Below are 21,708 nucleotides of genomic sequence, written 5' to 3' on the forward strand. Positions count from 1 at the left end.
AATAAGGGGCGGATCCTTAAGAGGATTTATTAAAGTACAGATCCACTCAGATGCTGTATAGAAAGATGGACAGATATATCGAGGGAATGTGAAAGATAGCAGGGAAAAAAGGAGAGAGGAGACTGTGATAACTAAGATAGATAGATGTAAAGGGGGAGATTGAGCTGCAGAGAGAGAGAGAGATGAGGGAAGGGAAGAGGTTAAGAGGGGAATGGAAGGTAATGTCAGTGGAAGAGTGACAAGGACAGACTAGACAGGAGGAAGACAGGCAGAGTTGAGTCGGACGAGGAGAATGCGTGCGTGATAAGCCAGAATGACACAAATGTCACCAAGTCTCACATGCTCTCTCTTTCTCTCTCCCTCTCTCTGCCTTTCTCTCTCTCCTACAGGGCTGAAACCTAGTGGAATTATCTCTACCTTTCTGAATCCTTTCCTTGTCAGTCAGGAGTCACAGTTCCCACCATGGGAAATAAAGACAAACTGCTAGCATCCAGCACCCCAATACTGACCACCTCTCTACCCCTGCAGAGTGACCCCCCCACCAGGAGCACAACCACCAGTGCCACAATTGTTCCAGTGAGAGATGTGTACAATGCACTCTTCTGATTACAACCGCATCCAATGGGATTTAATGAAACCTAGAGGTTTGGGGTGTTGATGCCAGTGTAACAGCTTGTAGAGGACGTTGAGCTTCGGGGGATGTGTCTCCATGGAAGGAAATACTCAACTGTGACGCTCCTCCAGAAAACTACATGGGATTGTGGTACACGGGTGGATTTATCGGCTGTACATCCTGTCTAGATTATGAGACTTTACTCTGTTCACTTCAAAGTTCTGCGTCTGTTCCAGACCGGTTCCTCAGCAGAACCAAGTAGTTGACAGTCCCCCCTTGGGAATCCCGCCTTCTGATTTGTTTGTGGGCTTATTTTTTAAAGGAACAATTTCCCCTCCACTTTTCACTTTTTCTGGTCTTCCACCTTTCCCCCCACCTCTTCATCCATTGAGGAGGAATATATTATGAAACAAGTCCATTCTTTCTGATCCTCCCTTGGTGACAGAGAGAGAAGAGGGACAAACTGCCCTGAATAGATAACGAGGAAGGAGAGAGATAACGGAGAAGAGAAGGAGATAGGGAAACAGGTAGAGAGAAAGAGAGAGAGAGAGAGAAGAGATAAAGAAAGCGAGATAATTAACTGAGATTTGTCAGAATCCTTCTAGAGACGTCCTGCCTCAGCCTAATTTAGCCTGTCTGTCTGAGATCCGCTGGAAGCTGATTGGTTGGTTGGCTGCTTGGTTGCACGATGGAAGAGGCAGAAAAAGAGGCAGAATTCTGACCGGGGGGGTAGCTGAGCACTAGAGGAGGGTAAAAGGTCCCGCTGTACACCCCTGGACCGGAACTGGATGGCTCATAAACAGACAGACAGACAGTAAACTGGGAGTCATTATAAACAAGCATTACAAGCAGACAGTCGTCATTGTCATTCCAGACTGTGTGTGTGTGTGTGTGTGAGAGAGAGAGAGAGAGAGAGAGAGAGAGAGATAGGGGTATAGAAGAGAGAAGCTGTCAGTCCTGTGTTGGGTTTGGTGCTGCCTGTCTGCCTGACGGGGACTGAGAGCGAGCGACGCAGCAATTAGAGGATCTGACTGCATCCCCCTCAGCCTCTGCTGGCAAGACTAGACAGAAACAAACAAACAGGTAGGGGGACTGCTACTAGAAGGGAAGGACAGGTTAGATAGATGTAGTGACAGCAAGAGTGAGAGAGAGAGGGAAGGAAAGAAAAAAGTAGACAGTGGAAAGGAGAGGGATAGAGAACAGGTGTCTGAAATCCCCTTCATCTGCTTGTCATTTTCTCTTGTGTTTCCCCCTCTTCTTCTGGGAGAGGTATTGGATTTAGACAACGGTACTCGGAGCCGTCGAGGCCTTCTGCCGGCCCAGAGGGAAGGAAACGAGGGAAGGAAAGGGAAGGAGGGGGGCCCTTTTGGATTGAAACAGACACATTTTTCAACCCCCGTGTTTCATTTGACCAAGAGGCTCCTTCCACGTCTAGCTCCACTGAGGAGAGGGAGAGAGATAAAGAAAGGGAAGAAGACAGCTCAATACCTTTTCTTTTCCTCCTTCTGTCTTTTACTCTCTACTTTTGTTGAGGGTGTCTGAAGATTTTTTCTATCCTCAGTTGTTGCTTTTTCTCCTCACCTCCAAAAGGAATATTGTTGCCTAGCTATCACAGTTCAAGTACCGGAATCTTCCATCTTTGTCCTCTCTCTCTCTCTCAGCCCCCCACCCCTTCTCGGAAACAATCCGGAATGCTGTGACAGCCCCACAAGTCCCCCCTCCGCGGTAGACGCATCCCCTTCACCTCACCCCCCTCGTCCCTGACCCCCCCACCAGTGGATTCCCATCTCCATGCCCATCGAGGGCTGTGCTGACTGGCTACCACACACATATATGGTACACCGCTTCTGATATCGTCTGACTCATTCTGTAAGTAGGACTCTTCTTCACCTGTGTTGTGTGTGACTGTTTATATGTACATGTATGTATCGTCTGTCCGTGCTTAGTTAATATCATGCTCCGTTTCCCAGCCATAGCATTTTTCTGCAGCGTTGGTTTTACACTGCCTTCAAAGCGACGCGACTCTGGTTGCCTTTTCTGCCTCAGGTGGAGGCACTTCGTGTGTGTGTGTGTGTGTGTGTGTGTGTGTGTGTGTGTGTGTGTGTGTGTGTAAGAGTTGCAGCAGAATCAGAGTGGTGTGAGAGTAGAAACTGCATTTATGTGTATGTGTTGTTTTTGTGTGTGTGATGTGTGAGCGTCTACTGTAAGTCTGCCTGGGGTTCATTTGGACTAATTAGTGAAGTGTAAACTGCTTCTCAGAGCAGTTTTGGGTTCTTTGTCAGTGCATGCATTTATTAGAGAGAGAGAAAGATGAAGACCAGAATGTGGAGAGAAGAGAGAGAGGGAGAGAGACAGAGGGTGAGGAGAGGGGGGGGGGGGGGGTAAGGTGTGAGGGAGGGTGGGGGGAGAGAGAGAAGAGAGAGAGAGAAAGCGAGCGAGAGCGTGATTGATTCTGTTTTTCTCTTTCTGGCTAGCTCTGGGGCTTATCCACTTGCTTTCCAGTGTCCAGTTTACTATCAATTTCACTCATCTGTGCTAGCCTGCTGTTTCTATGTCCAATATTTCCAAAAGACTGAGCCTCTCAAAGAGCTAAAATATCTCCTGCATGCTTCAAGAGTGTGTATAGTGTCAGTTTCCCTCTTGTGTGTGCCATTGTTTCCAGTTTACAATGTTGTCTTTAGATTATAGGCTTGACAAACATGGCAGCACCCTACTGTGTGTCCATGTTCCCATAGCCCATCCATCTCCACAGGCTCCCAACACATCTTTATACAGTCCCCCATCCACCCTGCCCTGCCCTGCACTGGGAAACGCTCAATCAAGATAGTCCCTTCAAACAGACCAATGAACTGTGAATAACGCCATTACACGCACAAATCTCTCCCGCCACAGAGAGAGGAGAAGGAGGGAGGGAGAGGTAGAGAGAGAGAGAGAGAGAGAGAGAGAGAGAGAGAGATGATGGAGTGGGTGAGGGATGGAGGGGAGAGAGGAAGAGAGAAAGAGGCTGAGGTATATACAGAAGGAGAGAGGGAGGATGGATAAATAGATGGAGGGATGCAGAAGGAACGAGGTGGAGGGATAGAGGAGCCTGTAGGGTCTGTGGAGCAGGAAAAGACCTCTGCTTCATGGGACCACACTGATGGGCTTAGTAAGGCCCTGCATTGTTCACACTGTTGGTCAGCCCAGGAGAATTAAGATGACTAAATAATACCATTACTGCAGAAGCACAGAGATAACATAACACTGATTTCCTTTCTCTGCTCCAGAATAGGCTGGAGAGGGCAGGAGGAGTGAGCTTCAGTGTGTTGCGAAACAGATGTCATAATGGCTTTATATACAGTGCATTCGGAAAGTATTCAGACCCCTTGACTTTTTCCACATTTTGTTACGTTATAGCCTTATTCAAAAATGGATTAAATTGTTTATCTCCCCTCATTAATCTACACACAATACGCCATAATGACAAAGCAAAAACAGGTTTTTAGAAATGTTGGCAAATATGATTATTTTTAAACATTTACAGTATTCAGACCCTTTACTCAGTACTTTGTTGAAGCATCTTTGGCAGATATCACAGCCTTGAGTCTTCTTGGGTATGACACACCTGTTTGACACACCTGTATTTGGGGTGTTTCTTCCATTCTTCTCCACAGATCCTCTAAAACTCTGTCAGGTTGGGTGGGGATAGTCACTGCACAATTATTTTCAGGTCTCTCCAGAGATGTTCGCTCAGGTTCAAGTCCGGGCTCTGGCTGGGCCACTCAAGGACATTCAGAGACTTGTCCCGAAGCCACTCCTGCGTTGTCTTGGCTATGTGGTTAGAATCATTGTTCTTTTGGAAGGTGAACCTTCTCCCCAGTCTGTCCTGAGCGCTCTGGAGAAGGTTTTCATCAAGGATCTCTCTGTTCTTTGCTTCGTTCATCTTACCCTCGATCCTGACTAGTCTCCCAGTCCCTGCCGCTGAAAAACATCCCCACAGCATGATGCTGCCATCAACATGCTTCACCATAGGGATGTTGCCAGGTTTCCTCCAGATGTGACGTTTGGCATTCAGGCCAAAGAGTTCAATCTTGATTTCATCAGACCAGAGAATCTTGTTTCTCATGGCCTGAGAGTCCTTTAGGTGACTCCAAGCGGGCTGTCATGTGCCTTTTACTGAGGAGTGGCTTCCGTCTGGTTACTCTCCCATAAAGGCCTGATTGGTGGAGGGCTGCAGAGATGGTTGTCCTTCTGGAAGCTTCTCCCATCTCCATAGAGGAACTCTGGAGCTCTGTCAGTCACCTTCCTGACCAAGGCCCTTCTTCCCCGATTGCTTTATTTAGTACATTTTAGAATTAGGCTGAAAAGTAACAAAATGTGGAAAAAGTCAAGGGCTCTGAATACTTTCTGAATGCACTGTATAATGCCTACACAATGCTGTCATAACAACTGACATGTGACCATATACCCTTGTACCTCTCACTTCTGACAGTGTTATGTACTGTAACTAGGTTGGCACGTGGTTTGACATGTATACAGTGACACGTAGTTAAGACCAAGGCTTCATTCTTTTGGATCCCTTATGGGATAAATGCTTTATTTTAGATTGGATGGATGCTGTAGCATTAACTGATCCTTCTAACATAGTTGACAGGCATGTCTGGTGGTGATAGTAGTAGTGTTTACAATCAGTGCACCAGGTTAGGTCTGGTGGTGATAGTAGTAGTAGTGTTTACAATCAGTGCACCAGGTTTGGTCTGTTGGTGATAGTGGTAGTAGTATTGGAGTTTGTAACCAGGTTTCCAGGTTTGGTCTGGTTCTGATCGTGGCTGTAGTATTAGAGTTTATAAACAGGGCCCCAGGTTTGGTCTGGTGGTGATAGTAGTAGGTGTATTAGAGTTTATAACCAGGGCCCCAGGTTTGATCTGGTGGTGATAATAGTAGAAGTAATAGAGTTTATAACAAATGCCTCAGGTTTGGTCTGGTTGTGATAGTGGTATTAGAGTTTAAAACCAGGGCCCCAGGTCTGGTCCGGTTGTGATATTAGCAGTATTAGAGTTTATAAACTGTGCCCCAGGTTTGTGGTGGTGATAATAGTAGTATTAGAGTTTATAACCAGGGCCCCAGGTTTGGTCTGGTGGTGATAGTAATAGTATTATAGTTTATAACCAGGGCCCCAGGTTTGGTCTGGTTGTGATGGTAGTAGTAGTATTGGAGATTATAACCAGGGCCCCAGGTTTGATCTGGTGGTGATAGTAGTAGTATTAGAGTTTATAACCAGGGCCCCAGGTTTGGTCTAGTTGTGATGGTAGTAGTAGTATTGGAGATTATAACCAGGTTCCCAGGTTTGGTCTGGTTCTGATTGTAGTAGTATTATTAGAGTTTATAGCCATGGCCTCAGGTTTGGTCTTGTGGTGATAGTAGTAATAGTTTTAGAGTTTATGTCCAGGGCCCCAGGTTAGGTCTGGTGAGGAGTGTAGTAGTTGTACTAGAGTTTACAGCCAGGGCCTCAGGTTTGGTCTGGTGGTGAGAGTAGTAGAAGTATTAGAGTTTATAAACAGGGCCCCAGGTTTGGTCTGGTGAGGAGTTTAGTAGTTGTACTAGAGTTTACAGCCAGGGCCTCAGGTTTGATCCGGTGGTGATAGTAGTAGTATTAGAGTTTATAACCAGGGCCCCAGGTTTGGTCTAGTTGTGATGGTAGTAGTAGTATTGGAGATTATAACCAGGTTCCCAGGTTTGGTCTGGTTCTGATTGTAGTAGTATTATTAGAGTTTATAGCCATGGCCTCAGGTTTGGTCTTGTGGTGATAGTAGTAATAGTTTTAGAGTTTATGTCCAGGGCCCCAGGTTAGGTCTGGTGAGGAGTGTAGTAGTTGTACTAGAGTTTACAGCCAGGGCCTCAGGTTTGGTCTGGTGGTGAGAGTAGTAGAAGTATTAGAGTTTATAAACAGGGCCCCAGGTTTGGTCTGGTGAGGAGTGTAGTAGTTGTACTAGAGTTTACAGCCAGGGCCTCAGGTTTGGTCTGGTGAGGAGTGTAGTAGAAGTATTATAGTTTATTAACAGAGTCCCAGGTTTGGTCTGTTGGTGATAGTGGTAGTAGTATTGGAGTTTGTAACCAGGTTTCCAGGTTTGGTCTGGTTCTGATCGTGGTTGTAGTATTAGAGTTTATAACCAGGGCCCCAGGTTTGGTCTGGTGGTGAGAGTATTAGTATTAGACTTGATAACCAGGGCCCCAGGTTTGGTCTGGTGGTGATAATAATAGTTGTATTAGAGTTTATATCCATAGCCCCCAGGTTTGGTCTGGTGGTGATGGTAGTAGATGTATTAGAGTTTATAACCAGGGCACCAGGTTTGGTCTGGTGGTGATAGTTGTAGTAGTATTAGAGTTTATAACCAGGGCCCCAGGTTTGCTCTGGTGGTGATAGCAGTGATTGTAGTAGAGTTTATAACCATGCTCTCAAGGTTTGGTCTGGTGGTGAAAGTAGTAGCAGTATTTGAGTTTATAGCCAAGGCCCCAGGTTTGTGTTTGGTGGTGATCATAGTAGTAGTTATAGAGCTTTTAACCAGGGCCCAAGGTTTGGTCTGGAGGTGATAATAGTGGTAGAATTAGAGTTTATTAACAGAGACCCAGGTTTTGTCTGGTGGTGATAGTTGTAGTAGTATTAGAGTTCATAGCCAGGGCCCCAGATTTTGTCTGGTGGTGATAGTTGTAGTAGTATTAGAGTTCATAGCCAGGGCCCCAGATTTTGTCTGGTGATGATAGTAGTAGTATTAGAGTTCATAGCCAGGGCCCCAGATTTTGTCTGGTGGTGATAGTAGTAGTATTAGAGTTTATAACCAGGGCCCCAGGTTTGGTCTGGTGGTGATTGTAGTAGAGTTAGAGTTTATTACCAGGGCCCCAGCTTTGGTGTGGTGGTGATAGTAGTAGAGTTAGAGTTTATTACCAGGGCCCCAGGTTTGGTCTGGTTGTGATAGTAGTAGAGTTGGAGTTTATAACCAGGGCCCCAGGTTTGGTCTGGTGGTGATAGTAGTAGAGTTAGAGTGTATTACCAGGGCCCCAGGTTTCGTCTGGTTGTGATAGTAGTAGAGTTAGAGTTTATAGCCATGGCCCCAGGTCGAGGGGTGTGTTGACAGTAGTAGAATAAGTATTAGAGTTTATGACCAGGGGTACAGGTTTGGTCTGGTGGTGGAATTAGTCATAGTATTAGAGTTTATTACCAGGGCCCCAGGTTTGGTCTGGTTGTGATAGTAGTAGAGTTAGAGTTTATAGCCATGGCTCCAGGTCGAGGGGTGTGTTGACAGTAGTAGAAGAAGTATTAGAGTTTATGACCAGGGGTACAGGTTTGGTCTGGTGGTGGAATTAGTCATAGTATTAGAGTTTATTACCAGGGCCCCAGGTTTGGTCTGGTGGTGATAGTAGTAGAGTTAGAGTGTATTACCAGGGCCCCAGGTTTGGTCTGGTTGTGATAGTAGTAGAGTTAGAGTTTATAGCCATGGCCCCAGGTTGAGTGTGGTGTTGACAGTAGTAGAATAAGTATTAGAGTTTATGACCAGGGGTACAGGTTTGGTCTGGTGGTGGAATTAGTCATAGTATTAGAGTTTATTACCAGGGCCCCAGGTTTGGTCTGGTGGTGGAATTAGTCATAGTATTAGAGTTTATTACCAGGGCCCCAGGTTTGGTCTGGTGGTGATTGTAGTAGAGTTAGAGTTTATTACCAGGGCCCCAGCTTTGGTGTGGTGGTGATAGTAGTAGAGTTAGAGTTTATTACCAGGGCCCCAGGTTTGGTCTGGTTGTGATAGTAGTAGAGTTGGAGTTTATAACCAAGGCCCCAGGTTTGGTCTGGTGGTGATAGTAGTAGAGTTAGAGTGTATAACCAGGGCCCCAGGTTTCGTCTGGTTGTGATAGTAGTAGAGTTAGAGTTTATAGCCATGGCCCCAGGTTGAGTGTGGTGTTGACAGTAGTAGAATAAGTATTAGAGTTTATGACCAGGGGTACAGGTTTGGTCTGGTGGTGGAATTAGTCATAGTATTAGAGTTTATTACCAGGGCCCCAGGTTTGGTCTGGTTGTGATAGTAGTAGAGTTAGAGTTTATAGCCATGGCCCCAGGTCGAGGGGTGTGTTGACAGTAGTAGAAGAAGTATTAGAGTTTTTGACCAGGGGTACAGGTTTGGTCTGGTGGTGGAATTAGTCATAGTATTAGAGTTTATTACCAGGGCCCCAGGTTTGGTCTGGTGGTGGAATTAGTCATAGTATTAGAGTTTATCACCAGGGCCCCAGGTTTGGTCTGGTGGTGATAGCAGTAGTATTAGGGTTTATAACCATGCTCTCCAGTTTTGGTCTGGTAGTGAATGTAGTACCAGTATTAGAATTTATAGCCAGGGCCTGAGGTTTGTTTTTTTGTAGTGATAGTAGTAGTAGTAAATTTAGAGTTTATGACCAGGGCCCCAGGTTTGGTCTGGTGGTGAAAGTAGAGGTAGTATTAGGGTTTATAACCAGGGCACCAGTATTGGTTAGGGGTTGATTGTAGTACTAGTATTAGAGTCTATAACAGATGCCTCAGGTTTGGTACGGTGGTGATAGTAATAATAGCATTAGAGTTTATATCCAGTCTCCCCAGGTTTGGTCTGGTGGTGATAGTTGTAGTAGTATTAGAGTTTATAACCAGGGCCCCAGGTTTGCTCTGGTGGTGATAGCAGTGATTGTAGTAGAGTTTATAACCATGCTCTCAAGGTTTGGTCTGGTGGTGAAAGTAGTAGCAGTATTTGAGTTTATAGCCAGGGCCCAAGGTTTGTGTTTGGTGGTGATCATAGTAGTAGTTTTAGAGCTTTTAACCAGGGCCCAAGGTTTGGTCTGGTGGTGAAAGAAGTAGCAGTATTTGAGTTTATAGCCAGGGCCCAAGGTTTGTGTTTGGTGGTGATCATAGTAGTAGTTTTAGAGCTTTTAACCAGGGCCCAAGGTTTGGTCTGGTGGTGAAAGTAGTAGCAGTATTTGAGTTTATAACCAGGGCACCAGGTTTGGTCTGGTGGTGAAAGAAGTAGCAGTATTTGAGTTTATAGCCAGGGCCCCAGGTTTGGTCTGGTGGTGAAAGTAGTAGATGTATTAGAGTTATATCCAGTCTCCCCAGGTTTGGTCTGGTGGTGATAGTAGTAGATGTATTAGAGTTTATAACCAGGGCACCAGGTTTGGTCTGGTGGTGAAAGTAGTAGATGTATTAGAGTTTATAACCAGGGCACCAGGTTTGGTCTGGTGGTGAAAGTAGTAGCAGTATTTGAGTTTATAGCCAGGGCCCCAGGTTTGTGTTTGGTGGTGATCATAGTAGTAGTTTTAGAGCTTTTAACCAGGGCCCAAGGTTTGGTCTGGTGGTGATAATAGTGGTAGAATTAGAGTTTATTAACAGAGACCCAGGTTTCGTCTGGTGGTGATAATAGTGGTAGAATTAGAGTTTATTAACAGAGACCCAGGTTTCGTCTGGTGGTGATAATAGTAGTAGTATTAGAGTTTATAACCAGGGCACAAGGTTTGGTTTGGTGGTGATCGTAGTAGTAGTATTAGAGTTTATAACCAGGGCACCAGGTTAAGTGTGGTGGTGATAGTAGTAGTAGTATTAGAGTTTATAACCAGGGTCCCAGATTTGGTCTGGTGGTGAAAGTAGTAGCAGTATTAGAGTTTATTGCCAGGGCACAAGGTTTGGTTTGGTGGTGATCGTAGTAGTAGTATTAGAAGTTTATAACCAGGGCCCCAGGTTTGGTCCGGTGGTGAAAGTAGTAGTATTAGAGTTTATAACCAGGGCCCCAGGTTTGGTCTGGTTGTGATGGTAGTAGTAGTATTGGAGATTATAACCAGGTTCCCAGGTTTGGTCTGGTTCTGATTGTAGTAGTATTATTAGAGTTTATAGCCATGGCCTCAGGTTTGGTCTTGTGGTGATAGTAGTAATAGTTTTAGAGTTTATGTCCAGGGCCCCAGGTTAGGTCTGGTGAGGAGTGTAGTAGTTGTACTAGAGTTTACAGCCAGGGCCTCAGGTTTGGTCTGGTGGTGAGAGTAGTAGAAGTATTAGAGTTTATAAACAGGGCCCCAGGTTTGGTCTGGTGAGGAGTTTAGTAGTTGTACTAGAGTTTACAGCCAGGGCCTCAGGTTTGATCCGGTGGTGATAGTAGTAGTATTAGAGTTTATAACCAGGGCCCCAGGTTTGGTCTAGTTGTGATGGTAGTAGTAGTATTGGAGATTATAACCAGGTTCCCAGGTTTGGTCTGGTTCTGATTGTAGTAGTATTATTAGAGTTTATAGCCATGGCCTCAGGTTTGGTCTTGTGGTGATAGTAGTAATAGTTTTAGAGTTTATGTCCAGGGCCCCAGGTTAGGTCTGGTGAGGAGTGTAGTAGTTGTACTAGAGTTTACAGCCAGGGCCTCAGGTTTGGTCTGGTGGTGAGAGTAGTAGAAGTATTAGAGTTTATAAACAGGGCCCCAGGTTTGGTCTGGTGAGGAGTGTAGTAGTTGTACTAGAGTTTACAGCCAGGGCCTCAGGTTTGGTCTGGTGAGGAGTGTAGTAGAAGTATTATAGTTTATTAACAGAGTCCCAGGTTTGGTCTGTTGGTGATAGTGGTAGTAGTATTGGAGTTTGTAACCAGGTTTCCAGGTTTGGTCTGGTTCTGATCGTGGTTGTAGTATTAGAGTTTATAACCAGGGCCCCAGGTTTGGTCTGGTGGTGAGAGTATTAGTATTAGACTTGATAACCAGGGCCCCAGGTTTGGTCTGGTGGTGATAATAATAGTTGTATTAGAGTTTATATCCATAGCCCCCAGGTTTGGTCTGGTGGTGATGGTAGTAGATGTATTAGAGTTTATAACCAGGGCACCAGGTTTGGTCTGGTGGTGATAGTTGTAGTAGTATTAGAGTTTATAACCAGGGCCCCAGGTTTGCTCTGGTGGTGATAGCAGTGATTGTAGTAGAGTTTATAACCATGCTCTCAAGGTTTGGTCTGGTGGTGAAAGTAGTAGCAGTATTTGAGTTTATAGCCAAGGCCCCAGGTTTGTGTTTGGTGGTGATCATAGTAGTAGTTATAGAGCTTTTAACCAGGGCCCAAGGTTTGGTCTGGAGGTGATAATAGTGGTAGAATTAGAGTTTATTAACAGAGACCCAGGTTTTGTCTGGTGGTGATAGTTGTAGTAGTATTAGAGTTCATAGCCAGGGCCCCAGATTTTGTCTGGTGGTGATAGTTGTAGTAGTATTAGAGTTCATAGCCAGGGCCCCAGATTTTGTCTGGTGATGATAGTAGTAGTATTAGAGTTCATAGCCAGGGCCCCAGATTTTGTCTGGTGGTGATAGTAGTAGTATTAGAGTTTATAACCAGGGCCCCAGGTTTGGTCTGGTGGTGATTGTAGTAGAGTTAGAGTTTATTACCAGGGCCCCAGCTTTGGTGTGGTGGTGATAGTAGTAGAGTTAGAGTTTATTACCAGGGCCCCAGGTTTGGTCTGGTTGTGATAGTAGTAGAGTTGGAGTTTATAACCAGGGCCCCAGGTTTGGTCTGGTGGTGATAGTAGTAGAGTTAGAGTGTATTACCAGGGCCCCAGGTTTCGTCTGGTTGTGATAGTAGTAGAGTTAGAGTTTATAGCCATGGCCCCAGGTCGAGGGGTGTGTTGACAGTAGTAGAATAAGTATTAGAGTTTATGACCAGGGGTACAGGTTTGGTCTGGTGGTGGAATTAGTCATAGTATTAGAGTTTATTACCAGGGCCCCAGGTTTGGTCTGGTTGTGATAGTAGTAGAGTTAGAGTTTATAGCCATGGCTCCAGGTCGAGGGGTGTGTTGACAGTAGTAGAAGAAGTATTAGAGTTTATGACCAGGGGTACAGGTTTGGTCTGGTGGTGGAATTAGTCATAGTATTAGAGTTTATTACCAGGGCCCCAGGTTTGGTCTGGTGGTGATAGTAGTAGAGTTAGAGTGTATTACCAGGGCCCCAGGTTTGGTCTGGTTGTGATAGTAGTAGAGTTAGAGTTTATAGCCATGGCCCCAGGTTGAGTGTGGTGTTGACAGTAGTAGAATAAGTATTAGAGTTTATGACCAGGGGTACAGGTTTGGTCTGGTGGTGGAATTAGTCATAGTATTAGAGTTTATTACCAGGGCCCCAGGTTTGGTCTGGTGGTGGAATTAGTCATAGTATTAGAGTTTATTACCAGGGCCCCAGGTTTGGTCTGGTGGTGATTGTAGTAGAGTTAGAGTTTATTACCAGGGCCCCAGCTTTGGTGTGGTGGTGATAGTAGTAGAGTTAGAGTTTATTACCAGGGCCCCAGGTTTGGTCTGGTTGTGATAGTAGTAGAGTTGGAGTTTATAACCAAGGCCCCAGGTTTGGTCTGGTGGTGATAGTAGTAGAGTTAGAGTGTATAACCAGGGCCCCAGGTTTCGTCTGGTTGTGATAGTAGTAGAGTTAGAGTTTATAGCCATGGCCCCAGGTTGAGTGTGGTGTTGACAGTAGTAGAATAAGTATTAGAGTTTATGACCAGGGGTACAGGTTTGGTCTGGTGGTGGAATTAGTCATAGTATTAGAGTTTATTACCAGGGCCCCAGGTTTGGTCTGGTTGTGATAGTAGTAGAGTTAGAGTTTATAGCCATGGCCCCAGGTTGAGTGTGGTGTTGACAGTAGTAGAATAAGTATTAGAGTTTATGACCAGGGGTACAGGTTTGGTCTGGTGGTGGAATTAGTCATAGTATTAGAGTTTATTACCAGGGCCCCAGGTTTGGTCTGGTTGTGATAGTAGTAGAGTTAGAGTTTATAGCCATGGCCCCAGGTCGAGGGGTGTGTTGACAGTAGTAGAAGAAGTATTAGAGTTTTTGACCAGGGGTACAGGTTTGGTCTGGTGGTGGAATTAGTCATAGTATTAGAGTTTATTACCAGGGCCCCAGGTTTGGTCTGGTGGTGGAATTAGTCATAGTATTAGAGTTTATCACCAGGGCCCCAGGTTTGGTCTGGTGGTGATAGCAGTAGTATTAGGGTTTATAACCATGCTCTCCAGTTTTGGTCTGGTAGTGAATGTAGTACCAGTATTAGAATTTATAGCCAGGGCCTGAGGTTTGTTTTTTTGTAGTGATAGTAGTAGTAGTAAATTTAGAGTTTATGACCAGGGCCCCAGGTTTGGTCTGGTGGTGAAAGTAGAGGTAGTATTAGGGTTTATAACCAGGGCACCAGTATTGGTTAGGGGTTGATTGTAGTACTAGTATTAGAGTCTATAACAGATGCCTCAGGTTTGGTACGGTGGTGATAGTAATAATAGCATTAGAGTTTATATCCAGTCTCCCCAGGTTTGGTCTGGTGGTGATAGTTGTAGTAGTATTAGAGTTTATAACCAGGGCCCCAGGTTTGCTCTGGTGGTGATAGCAGTGATTGTAGTAGAGTTTATAACCATGCTCTCAAGGTTTGGTCTGGTGGTGAAAGTAGTAGCAGTATTTGAGTTTATAGCCAGGGCCCAAGGTTTGTGTTTGGTGGTGATCATAGTAGTAGTTTTAGAGCTTTTAACCAGGGCCCAAGGTTTGGTCTGGTGGTGAAAGAAGTAGCAGTATTTGAGTTTATAGCCAGGGCCCAAGGTTTGTGTTTGGTGGTGATCATAGTAGTAGTTTTAGAGCTTTTAACCAGGGCCCAAGGTTTGGTCTGGTGGTGAAAGTAGTAGCAGTATTTGAGTTTATAACCAGGGCACCAGGTTTGGTCTGGTGGTGAAAGAAGTAGCAGTATTTGAGTTTATAGCCAGGGCCCCAGGTTTGGTCTGGTGGTGAAAGTAGTAGATGTATTAGAGTTATATCCAGTCTCCCCAGGTTTGGTCTGGTGGTGATAGTAGTAGATGTATTAGAGTTTATAACCAGGGCACCAGGTTTGGTCTGGTGGTGAAAGTAGTAGATGTATTAGAGTTTATAACCAGGGCACCAGGTTTGGTCTGGTGGTGAAAGTAGTAGCAGTATTTGAGTTTATAGCCAGGGCCCCAGGTTTGTGTTTGGTGGTGATCATAGTAGTAGTTTTAGAGCTTTTAACCAGGGCCCAAGGTTTGGTCTGGTGGTGATAATAGTGGTAGAATTAGAGTTTATTAACAGAGACCCAGGTTTCGTCTGGTGGTGATAATAGTGGTAGAATTAGAGTTTATTAACAGAGACCCAGGTTTCGTCTGGTGGTGATAATAGTAGTAGTATTAGAGTTTATAACCAGGGCACAAGGTTTGGTTTGGTGGTGATCGTAGTAGTAGTATTAGAGTTTATAACCAGGGCACCAGGTTAAGTGTGGTGGTGATAGTAGTAGTAGTATTAGAGTTTATAACCAGGGTCCCAGATTTGGTCTGGTGGTGAAAGTAGTAGCAGTATTAGAGTTTATTGCCAGGGCACAAGGTTTGGTTTGGTGGTGATCGTAGTAGTAGTATTAGAAGTTTATAACCAGGGCCCCAGGTTTGGTCCGGTGGTGAAAGTAGTAGTATTAGAGTTTATAACCAGGGCCCCAGGTTTGGTCTGGTTGTGATGGTAGTAGTAGTATTGGAGATTATAACCAGGTTCCCAGGTTTGGTCTGGTTCTGATTGTAGTAGTATTATTAGAGTTTATAGCCATGGCCTCAGGTTTGGTCTTGTGGTGATAGTAGTAATAGTTTTAGAGTTTATGTCCAGGGCCCCAGGTTAGGTCTGGTGAGGAGTGTAGTAGTTGTACTAGAGTTTACAGCCAGGGCCTCAGGTTTGGTCTGGTGGTGAGAGTAGTAGAAGTATTAGAGTTTATAAACAGGGCCCCAGGTTTGGTCTGGTGAGGAGTTTAGTAGTTGTACTAGAGTTTACAGCCAGGGCCTCAGGTTTGATCCGGTGGTGATAGTAGTAGTATTAGAGTTTATAACCAGGGCCCCAGGTTTGGTCTAGTTGTGATGGTAGTAGTAGTATTGGAGATTATAACCAGGTTCCCAGGTTTGGTCTGGTTCTGATTGTAGTAGTATTATTAGAGTTTATAGCCATGGCCTCAGGTTTGGTCTTGTGGTGATAGTAGTAATAGTTTTAGAGTTTATGTCCAGGGCCCCAGGTTAGGTCTGGTGAGGAGTGTAGTAGTTGTACTAGAGTTTACAGCCAGGGCCTCAGGTTTGGTCTGGTGGTGAGAGTAGTAGAAGTATTAGAGTTTATAAACAGGGCCCCAGGTTTGGTCTGGTGAGGAGTGTAGTAGTTGTACTAGAGTTTACAGCCAGGGCCTCAGGTTTGGTCTGGTGAGGAGTGTAGTAGAAGTATTATAGTTTATTAACAGAGTCCCAGGTTTGGTCTGTTGGTGATAGTGGTAGTAGTATTGGAGTTTGTAACCAGGTTTCCAGGTTTGGTCTGGTTCTGATCGTGGTTGTAGTATTAGAGTTTATAACCAGGGCCCCAGGTTTGGTCTGGTGGTGAGAGTATTAGTATTAGACTTGATAACCAGGGCCCCAGGTTTGGTCTGGTGGTGATAATAATAGTTGTATTAGAGTTTATATCCATAGCCCCCAGGTTTGGTCTGGTGGTGATGGTAGTAGATGTATTAGAGTTTATAACCAGGGCACCAGGTTTGGTCTGGTGGTGATAGTTGTAGTAGTATTAGAGTTTATAACCAGGGCCCCAGGTTTGCTCTGGTGGTGATAGCAGTGATTGTAGTAGAGTTTATAACCATGCTCTCAAGGTTTGGTCTGGTGGTGAAAGTAGTAGCAGTATTTGAGTTTATAGCCAAGGCCCCAGGTTTGTGTTTGGTGGTGATCATAGTAGTAGTTATAGAGCTTTTAACCAGGGCCCAAGGTTTGGTCTGGAGGTGATAATAGTGGTAGAATTAGAGTTTATTAACAGAGACCCAGGTTTTGTCTGGTGGTGATAGTTGTAGTAGTATTAGAGTTCATAGCCAGGGCCCCAGATTTTGTCTGGTGGTGATAGTTGTAGTAGTATTAGAGTTCATAGCCAGGGCCCCAGATTTTGTCTGGTGATGATAGTAGTAGTATTAGAGTTCATAGCCAGGGCCCCAGATTTTGTCTGGTGGTGATAGTAGTAGTATTAGAGTTTATAACCAGGGCCCCAGGTTTGGTCTGGTGGTGATTGTAGTAGAGTTAGAGTTTATTACCAGGGCCCCAGCTTTGGTGTGGTGGTGATAGTAGTAGAATTAGAGTTTATTACCAGGGCCCCAGGTTTGGTCTGGTTGTGATAGTAGTAGAGTTGGAGTTTATAACCAGGGCCCCAGGTTTGGTCTGGTGGTGATAGTAGTAGAGTTAGAGTGTATTACCAGGGCCCCAGGTTTCGTCTGGTTGTGATAGTAGTAGAGTTAGAGTTTATAGCCATGGCCCCAGGTCGAGGGGTGTGTTGACAGTAGTAGAATAAGTATTAGAGTTTATGACCAGGGGTACAGGTTTGGTCTGGTGGTGGAATTAGTCATAGTATTAGAGTTTATTACCAGGGCCCCAGGTTTGGTCTGGTTGTGATAGTAGTAGAGTTAGAGTTTATAGCCATGGCTCCAGGTCGAGGGGTGTGTTGACAGTAGTAGAAGAAGTATTAGAGTTTATGACCAGGGGTACAGGTTTGGTCTGGTGGTGGAATTAGTCATAGTATTAGAGTTTATTACCAGGGCCCCAGGTTTGGTCTGGTGGTGATAGTAGTAGAGTTAGAGTGTATTACCAGGGCCCCAGGTTTGGTCTGGTTGTGATAGTAGTAGAGTTAGAGTTTATAGCCATGGCCCCAGGTTGAGTGTGGTGTTGACAGTAGTAGAATAAGTATTAGAGTTTATGACCAGGGGTACAGGTTTGGTCTGGTGGTGGAATTAGTCATAGTATTAGAGTTTATTACCAGGGCCCCAGGTTTGGTCTGGTGGTGGAATTAGTCATAGTATTAGAGTTTATTACCAGGGCCCCAGGTTTGGTCTGGTGGTGATTGTAGTAGAGTTAGAGTTTATTACCAGGGCCCCAGCTTTGGTGTGGTGGTGATAGTAGTAGAGTTAGAGTTTATTACCAGGGCCCCAGGTTTGGTCTGGTTGTGATAGTAGTAGAGTTGGAGTTTATAACCAAGGCCCCAGGTTTGGTCTGGTGGTGATAGTAGTAGAGTTAGAGTGTATAACCAGGGCCCCAGGTTTCGTCTGGTTGTGATAGTAGTAGAGTTAGAGTTTATAGCCATGGCCCCAGGTTGAGTGTGGTGTTGACAGTAGTAGAATAAGTATTAGAGTTTATGACCAGGGGTACAGGTTTGGTCTGGTGGTGGAATTAGTCATAGTATTAGAGTTTATTACCAGGGCCCCAGGTTTGGTCTGGTTGTGATAGTAGTAGAGTTAGAGTTTATAGCCATGGCCCCAGGTCGAGGGGTGTGTTGACAGTAGTAGAAGAAGTATTAGAGTTTTTGACCAGGGGTACAGGTTTGGTCTGGTGGTGGAATTAGTCATAGTATTAGAGTTTATTACCAGGGCCCCAGGTTTGGTCTGGTGGTGGAATTAGTCATAGTATTAGAGTTTATCACCAGGGCCCCAGGTTTGGTCTGGTGGTGATAGCAGTAGTATTAGGGTTTATAACCATGCTCTCCAGTTTTGGTCTGGTAGTGAATGTAGTACCAGTATTAGAATTTATAGCCAGGGCCTGAGGTTTGTTTTTTTGTAGTGATAGTAGTAGTAGTAAATTTAGAGTTTATGACCAGGGCCCCAGGTTTGGTCTGGTGGTGAAAGTAGAGGTAGTATTAGGGTTTATAACCAGGGCACCAGTATTGGTTAGGGGTTGATTGTAGTACTAGTATTAGAGTCTATAACAGATGCCTCAGGTTTGGTACGGTGGTGATAGTAATAATAGCATTAGAGTTTATATCCAGTCTCCCCAGGTTTGGTCTGGTGGTGATAGTTGTAGTAGTATTAGAGTTTATAACCAGGGCCCCAGGTTTGCTCTGGTGGTGATAGCAGTGATTGTAGTAGAGTTTATAACCATGCTCTCAAGGTTTGGTCTGGTGGTGAAAGTAGTAGCAGTATTTGAGTTTATAGCCAGGGCCCAAGGTTTGTGTTTGGTGGTGATCATAGTAGTAGTTTTAGAGCTTTTAACCAGGGCCCAAGGTTTGGTCTGGTGGTGAAAGAAGTAGCAGTATTTGAGTTTATAGCCAGGGCCCAAGGTTTGTGTTTGGTGGTGATCATAGTAGTAGTTTTAGAGCTTTTAACCAGGGCCCAAGGTTTGGTCTGGTGGTGAAAGTAGTAGCAGTATTTGAGTTTATAACCAGGGCACCAGGTTTGGTCTGGTGGTGAAAGAAGTAGCAGTATTTGAGTTTATAGCCAGGGCCCCAGGTTTGGTCTGGTGGTGAAAGTAGTAGATGTATTAGAGTTATATCCAGTCTCCCCAGGTTTGGTCTGGTGGTGATAGTAGTAGATGTATTAGAGTTTATAACCAGGGCACCAGGTTTGGTCTGGTGGTGAAAGTAGTAGATGTATTAGAGTTTATAACCAGGGCACCAGGTTTGGTCTGGTGGTGAAAGTAGTAGCAGTATTTGAGTTTATAGCCAGGGCCCCAGGTTTGTGTTTGGTGGTGATCATAGTAGTAGTTTTAGAGCTTTTAACCAGGGCCCAAGGTTTGGTCTGGTGGTGATAATAGTGGTAGAATTAGAGTTTATTAACAGAGACCCAGGTTTCGTCTGGTGGTGATAATAGTGGTAGAATTAGAGTTTATTAACAGAGACCCAGGTTTCGTCTGGTGGTGATAATAGTAGTAGTATTAGAGTTTATAACCAGGGCACAAGGTTTGGTTTGGTGGTGATCGTAGTAGTAGTATTAGAGTTTATAACCAGGGCACCAGGTTAAGTGTGGTGGTGATAGTAGTAGTAGTATTAGAGTTTATAACCAGGGTCCCAGATTTGGTCTGGTGGTGAAAGTAGTAGCAGTATTAGAGTTTATTGCCAGGGCACAAGGTTTGGTTTGGTGGTGATCGTAGTAGTAGTATTAGAAGTTTATAACCAGGGCCCCAGGTTTGGTCCGGTGGTGAAAGTAGTAGTATTAGAGTTTATAAACAGGGCCCCAGCTTTGGTCTGGTGGTGAAAGTAGTAGTAGAAATTTAACCAGGGCCCCAGGTTAGGACTGGTGGGGTTAGTAGTGGTAGTACTAGAGTTTATAACCAGGGCCCCAGGTTTTGTCTGGTGGTGATAGTTGTAGTAGTATTAGAGTTCATAGCCAGGGCCCCAGATTTTGTCTGGTGGTGATAGTAGTAGTATTAGAGTTTATAACCAGGGCCCCAGGTTTGGTCTGGTGGTGATAGTAGTAGAGTTAGAGTTTATTACCAGGGCCCCAGGTTTGGTCTGGTTGTGATAGTAGTAGAGTTGGAGTTTATAACCAGGGCCCCAGGTTTGGTCTGGTGGTGATAGTAGTAGAGTTAGAGTGTATTACCAGGGCCCCAGGTTTGGTCTGGTTGTGATAGTAGTAGAGTTAGAGTTTATAGCCATGGCCCCAGGTTGAGTGTGGTGTTGACAGTAGTAGAATAAGTATTAGAGTTTATGACCTGGGGTACAGGTTTGGTCTGGTGGTGGAATTAGTCATAGTATTAGAGTTTATTACCAGGGCCCCAGGTTTGGTCTGGTTGTGATAGTAGTAGAGTTAGAGTTTATAGCCATGGCCCCAGGTCGAGGGGTGTGTTGACAGTAGTAGAAGAAGTATTAGAGTTTATGACCTGGGGTACAGGTTTGGTCTGGTGGTGGAATTAGTCATAGTATTAGAGTTTATTACCAGGGCCCCAGGTTTGGTCTGGTTGTGATAGTAGTAGAGTTAGAGTTTATAGCCATGGCCCCAGGTCGAGGGGTGTGTTGACAGTAGTAGAAGAAGTATTAGAGTTTATGACCAGGGGTACAGGTTTGGTCTGGTGGTGGAATTAGTCATAGTATTAGAGTTTATTACCAGGGCCCCAGGTTTGGTCTGGTTGTGATAGTAGTAGAGTTGGAGTTTATAACCAGGGCCCCAGGTTTGATCTGGTGGTGATAGTTGTAGAGTTAGAGTGTATTACCAGGGCCCCAGGTTTGGTCTGGTTGTGATAGTAGTAGAGTTGGAGTTTATAGCCATGGCCCCAGGTTGAGTGTGGTGTTGACAGTAGTAGAACAAGTATTAGAGTTTATGACCAGGGGTACAGGTTTGGTCTGGTGGTGGAATTAGTCATAGTATTAGAGTTTATTACCAGGGCCCCAGGTTTGGTGTGGTGGTGATAATAGTAGAGTTAGAGTTTATTACCAGGGCCCCAGGTTTGGTCTGGTTGTGATAGTAGTAGAGTTAGAGTTTATAGCCATGGCCCCAGGTTGAGTGTGGTGTTGACAGTAGTAGAAGAAGTATTAGAGTTTATGACCAGGGGTACAGGTTTGGTCTGGTGGTGGAATTAGTCATAGTATTAGAGTTTATTACCAGGGCCCCAGGTTTGGTCTGGTGGTGGAATTAGTCATAGTATTAGAGTTTATTACCAGGGCCCCAGGTTTGGTCTGGTTGTGATAGTAGTAGAGTTAGAGTTTATAGCCATGGCCCCAGGTCGAGGGGTGTGTTGACAGTAGTAGAAGAAGTATTAGAGTTTATGACCAGGGGTACAGGTTTGGTCTGGTGGTGGAATTAGTCATAGTATTAGAGTTTATTACCAGGGCCCCAGGTTTGGTCTGGTGGTGGAATTAGTCATAGTATTAGAGTTTATTACCAGGGCCCCAGGTTTGGTCTGGTGGTAATAGTAGTAGAGTTAGAGTGTATTACCAGGGCCCCAGGTTTGGTCTGGTTGTGATAGTAGTAGAGTTAGAGTTTATAGCCATGGCCCCAGGTTGAGTGTGGTGTTGACAGTAGTAGAATAAGTATTAGAGTTTATGACCAGGGGTACAGGTTTGGTCTGGTGGTGGAATTAGTCATAGTATTAGAGTTTATTACCAGGGCCCCAGGTTTGGTCTGGTGGTGGAATTAGTCATAGTATTAGAGTTTATTACCAGGGCCCCAGGTTTGGTCTGGTGGTGATAGCAGTAGTATTAGGGTTTATAACCACGCTCTCCAGTTTTGGTCTAGTGGTGAATGTAGTACCAGTATTAGAATTTATAGCCAGGGCCTGAGGTTTGTTTTTTTGTGGTGATAGTAGAAGTAGTAAATTTAGAGTTTATGACCAGGGCCCCAGGTTTGGTCTGGTGGTGAAAGTAGAGGTAGTATTAGGGTTTA

At 44.8% G+C, this 21,708-nt stretch overlaps 1 protein-coding gene across 4 annotated transcripts in view; it reads left to right on the forward strand.

The window, feature by feature from the left end:
• The window catches only part of LOC110534415 (glutamate receptor ionotropic, kainate 5), a 162,928-nt gene that overhangs the window by 28,580 nt on the left and 112,640 nt on the right, over nt 1-21,708 (forward strand). For all 4 annotated transcript variants that reach the window (XM_036941605.1, XM_036941615.1, XM_036941619.1 and 1 more), the window contains exon 3: nt 390-2,482. The gene's annotated coding sequence lies outside the window, so the exon portion shown is untranslated. The remainder of the gene's footprint in view (nt 1-389; nt 2,483-21,708) is intronic.

This window comes from Oncorhynchus mykiss, chromosome 2 (genome assembly GCF_013265735.2).
Source record: "Oncorhynchus mykiss isolate Arlee chromosome 2, USDA_OmykA_1.1, whole genome shotgun sequence".
NCBI classification, from domain to species: domain Eukaryota; kingdom Metazoa; phylum Chordata; class Actinopteri; order Salmoniformes; family Salmonidae; genus Oncorhynchus; species Oncorhynchus mykiss.